Source organism: Bolinopsis microptera, unplaced genomic scaffold (genome assembly GCF_026151205.1).
Source record: "Bolinopsis microptera isolate Bmic1 unplaced genomic scaffold, MBARI_Bmic_1.0 sca30, whole genome shotgun sequence".
NCBI lineage: Eukaryota > Metazoa > Ctenophora > Tentaculata > Lobata > Bolinopsidae > Bolinopsis > Bolinopsis microptera.
The window spans coordinates 24,218-29,618 of record NW_026971802.1 but is presented as its reverse complement, the minus strand read 5'-3'; positions in this window follow the sequence as shown (position 1 = coordinate 29,618).

The window sequence follows — 5,401 nt, the reverse complement described above, 5'->3', positions numbered from 1 at the left end:
TTGATAATTATTATCATTAATCTACAATCTAACTTAAACTGTCTTGCTGAGGGGAGGAGTAAACGCTTCACAAACTAAAGTACTTACAACATACAAAATTTAAAACCATCAACACGGTTATAGTTAATATCAAGGGCCAATTTAGTATACCTCTATTTCGTTGTAATATCTAGTATATCTAGCTTCACATCTTAATACTATAATGAAATACAATAGGATACATGCTTCGAGAAAGAAAGGTTGGTCCGATTATTAACAAAAGTCCATCAGGGAATCCACGGAGTCGAAAAAGGTACACGGCTGCTGTCTGGTGCTGCTAGGCATTTATTGATCAAGATGTTTTATTGTATTGGTTTTTGATGATTCTATTGTTCGTGACTAATCAAGTTCTAAGTGGGGGTATAAAGTGCTACTTAAGATACTTCGTCATCTCATGTCCAGTATAATGAATAAGATAGTAAACAATACAGTTTCAGTAGTTGACCCATACAGTTAAGTCCGTCATAACTCACAATTGTTTTATCATCTGTCAATTGTCAAAGTCGTTGTGTGTTTAGTCGCTGAGTTAGCAGTAAGATAAGTTGTTACGCGCGCGCGCGCGTTCAATCCCGTCGACGTGAGATGTGACAATGAAAACGCTACAGAATTATTGTTTTCGCGCGTTACGTAGAATTTACTAGTGTGTAATACTGGTTAACACTGGGTGTACACTGAGTGTAAGTCGCTAAGTTTCATATATGAGCCGTTGAATATTTCCAATTTTGAGTGTATCGTGAGCATGTTTTACAGTGCAATTGTTCGGTACTAGTGTGTTTGTGTATATATATATATATATATATCATCTGTGGAGTATGGTGTGTGGACTGTGGTAAATAATGTGTTTAGTTGGAGTGCAGTGGTTGCATGTATGAGGAAAGATAAGTGGTTATTTTAGTAACTCACATTAATCAAAACTTGAGCTCATTTGTGGCAAAATTAAGCTCACACCAATCAAGTGTATCATGCTTGAATTGCAATTCTTGTAAAGCAATTTTCAATGTATTCTTAAACCCGTTTGTCGGAGTATTAAAACTTATCTTACTTGATGTTTGTCGACAGCTGTTCCACATGTAGGATGATTGGTAGATGAATTGTGAGGATGGTTGTGATGTGATGAAATAATCCTCTCGTCGTGGTGACCTGTTAAATGATGAGTACAGTGATAATGGTTCCTCTAACTTATTAATTTTGAATAGTTCTAAGAGACAAGTGTACTTATACAGGTTGTGAACAGTTAACAATTTCTGATTCTTAAACAAGGGCTTAGAGTGTTCTTTTTTGTAGAAGTCCACACCTAGTCTTTGCTCACCAAATGGTCGTGTCCGGGCACAAGTTCTAAATTTTTCTAAGTAAGCTTCTTTATCCCCAAATAGAATTCTTATACACTTTTTCTGTGTTTTAAAGAGAGGTTCGAGTCGGTTGTTGCTAATACCACCCCATACAGATATTCCAAATCCCAAATGTGATTCGAATAAAGTATGATATAAATCCTTATAATACTGTTTAGGGACAATGTGTTGTATTCTGCATAACTTACCTACTTCACATTTAAGTTTTGAGTTAAGTGACCGTGTGTGAGTTTTCCAATTAAGTTGATCATCGATAATGACACCTAGAAATTTAGCTTCTTGGACTTTTTTAATGACAACATTGTTCAAAGTTAATACTTTCAGCGCTGCTATATAACAAATAATTTGAGTTCAGGAATAGCATGTACTAGTACCCCCAAAGGGGAGCCGTGAGTAATTCGTTGTTTGTTTGCTGTGCTGTCTTTATTAGCTGTGTGTTGCTTGGCTGTGTGATGTCAGGTACAGGTATAAAAACACCATCTACCGGAAATAGACGTGGCTCTGTGACAGGAACAGGGCAAAACACTAAAAAAGAGCATCATAATGTTGATAGATGCCCATGTAGCCAGTCGAATACTGGAAGCTTCAAGCTAGTATGCACAGGATGCAAACAGAACTGGCATGCAGATTGTCTGGGACTAAAGGGTATCACGAAGCCGTCAATATTGAAGCTGGAACAGTGGTTATGTCCATTTTGCTACGTAGCACCTGTACCAACCAACTCACACGACAACTTCTGCTACAAATGTCGGAACACCCTGAGTCTACAACAGTCCAATAGTGATTATGAGGTACACTCTGCCTGTCAGAACCTCAAAGACATAGAAACCTTGACAAAATCACTATCAACAATTGATGTTGATAAAATGAAAGAGTCAATCCAGGTGATCCAAAACCTCGACCTTCACCTGCAACACCTGCTAACCAATGAACATGGTTTGAAAGACCATCAAAACCGGGTCAAAAGCATAGAAGACCACTGTAAAGGAGAACTAAGTGAAGATGTGAATGGTGTTAAAACGGCTATTGAGGACCTTCAGAAACAAATCACTGATCTTTCCACCAAAGGTCTTGTCTCATCTACTGCTCCCAAGCTTGACACTGAGAAACTGATACATGATATCATTGACCAGCTTGATGAACATACTCGGCAGGAACCGCACATTTCTCTTGAATTGAAGGATATCAAGCAGTCTCTAGACCAACTGTCTACCCAACAGACTACAATTCCTCACGATAAGCCATCATCTGGCTCTGCATTAAATGATAAGCACCTTCTATCAAAGACCATCTTTAAAAATGAAGAAAAACCTGTGGCAGACACAGTGGAAGAATTCATAGACAGTGATGCTGAATCAGATCTTCTCCAGTACTGCGAATCTCTTCAGTTCAGCAAGGAGAATGGGCACTCAGTGTGTTCGTTTGGAGAGAAATACAAATACAGTGGATCCAGGGATGAGAACAAGAAAAATGCAGAAATACCGGAGAAACTGGCTGCGCTCATCCTGAAAATTAATGAGAAGTTCTGTGCAGAAGAAAATCCTGTAATGAATAGCGTGTTGATCAACCGCTACGAAGAAGGCGAGGGTTACCTGCCAGAACATTCTGACAACGAACCAGTGATACATCCAGAATCTAGCATATTGACTCTTTCCATTGGAGGTGAATGCGAAGTCCTCTTCACTGAAATGAACAACTCAGTTCACACACACAAGTGTACCCCCAGGTCAGTTTACAGGATGACCAGAAGGAGTCAGGCTCACTACAAGCACTCTATCCAGAAGGGGTCAGTCACTGGTGCAGTACGATATAGTTTTACTTTCAGATCAATAGACGGAAAGAATCGTGCTAGTACTTGTATCTTCTCTGATTCAAACGGATCAGGTATGAAATTTGGAGAGGATCACAAGAGGAGCTTTGGTAAATGGCTGCCTGGTCGGAATGTTTGGACTCCGACAATAGATGACATTAACCCATATCTTGCATGTGGATACAAGAACGTTGTTATTATGTGTGGTATTAATGATGTTAGAAGACCATCTGTTAAATCTCAACGTGAAATTTTTGCTATATTTAGTCTTTTAGAATTCAAGATTGAGCAAATCCAAGAGGCCAATCCAACTGCTCAAGTATTTCTTTGTCCACTTTTACCAACTCGAAATACTGACTTAAATAGGAAAGTTCTATACTTTATAGAGCTTATTCGACGTGAGCTACTTCCCAAAAACTTTGGTGTCCAGTTCGTTGATGGCTTTGATGACTTCCTGGATAATAACACTGGCTTACTTTGCCCAACCTTGTCCAGGGAGTTTGACAAATATGGCCGGACGGATTACCTGCACCTTAATTGGAAGGGAGTGGCCAAACTTGCTACTTTAATCCGTAATACTGTCCTTGTTAGGATGCATGGAGGGACTGATAGGAGGAAGAGGGGTAGGAGGGACGGTAAGGTTGGTTCAACACTTTATTCTCATGCCGCCGGAGGACAGCCTCATGTTGAAGGCTATCAGCCTCCAGTATGAATGTTCTTAAAAAAGAGGTCTGTGCCCACTGTTTAAAAAGTATCTATCTAGGTCAATCTATATTTGAATGCTACAACTGTAACTGTCCCATTCACTCTAGATGCTATAACACCAGTGACAAACAAAATCAAAAAGTTGACTTGTACTGCAATAATTGTCTCCACCTAGCAGTAATCCGTTATAACCCATTCAAGCTTCTGAATGATGACAATGATGATAACACTGATGCAGATGATGTTACACGTAAAATCTCTGAGGTACTTGAAAGCTGTGACTCATATTCTGTAAAAGGCATAAACCACACCTTTGCTCACGAATTACAAGTGCAAAACTCACTAATATTTCAAAATCTTGATGGCAACAAATCAAACTTTGACTCGCTGGCAATTGAAATAGCTAGATTTACTAACAAATTCTCTGTAATTGGTCTCGCTGAAACAAATGTTGGCCCTGAATTGAAAAACTTGTACGAACTCACAGGCTATGAGAGCTTCTATCAAGATACCTTTGACTCGAAAGTAAAAGGCTCAGGAGTAGCTCTATATGTCCTTAACTCCTTTAATGCTGTTAAAAATAACAACCTGTCACAAGTAACAGAAAATCTAGAAACCCTCTTTGTAACCATAGGAAGTATAGGAAATTCTACTTCTATAGGAGTAATATACCGCCCTCCAAGTGGCAATGCTGAGCAAGCTCTCCAAGAATTGTCGTCAATCCTTGATAAAGCACCAAAACATACACAAATTGCAGGTGATTTTAACATTAATCTCCATGGTAAACACAGTAACATTATTGCACAGTATGAAGACGTCCTATTCAGTAGAGGCTTCTTCCCATTGATATCATTAGCAACTCATGAAAAGCCTGGATGTAATGCCTCATGCATCGACAACATCATTACAAATGACCTAGACTCTGTTACTGCCTCTGGAGTCATAACTGATCACATATCTCACCACCTCCCTATATTTAATATATCTGACTGGGAAATTAGCAAGACCAAAAATACTCATAAGCACACTCAATATTATGACTATTGTAAGTCAAACACTGATAAATTTGCTGAAGTCTTGGGTAATAAACTAGATAATGAACCAATTATAGATTTTACCAACTTTCATGATATCTTTAAAAACAGCATTGACGAAACCTGCAAACTAGCTGTACCCAAAACCACTAAGCGCACTATCCAGAACAACCCCTGGATTACTGGCGGGATTATAGCCTCAGTAAACCACTGCCATGGACTGTATGATGACTGGGCGAAAGTCAGGAAAGTTAAGTGTAAACAAGGCGAAACTGACACAAAAGGGGGCACATGCCTGTGTTCTATCTGCTGTAATAAAAGAAACCATTATGATGACTACAAAGAATATAGAAAGGCTCTAAAAAAGGTTCGTAAAATGGCTGTATCTGAATATTATTCTGACAAGTTTCTTGAAACTCAGGGAAACTCCAAGAAAACCTGGGAACTTATAAATAAAATTCGTG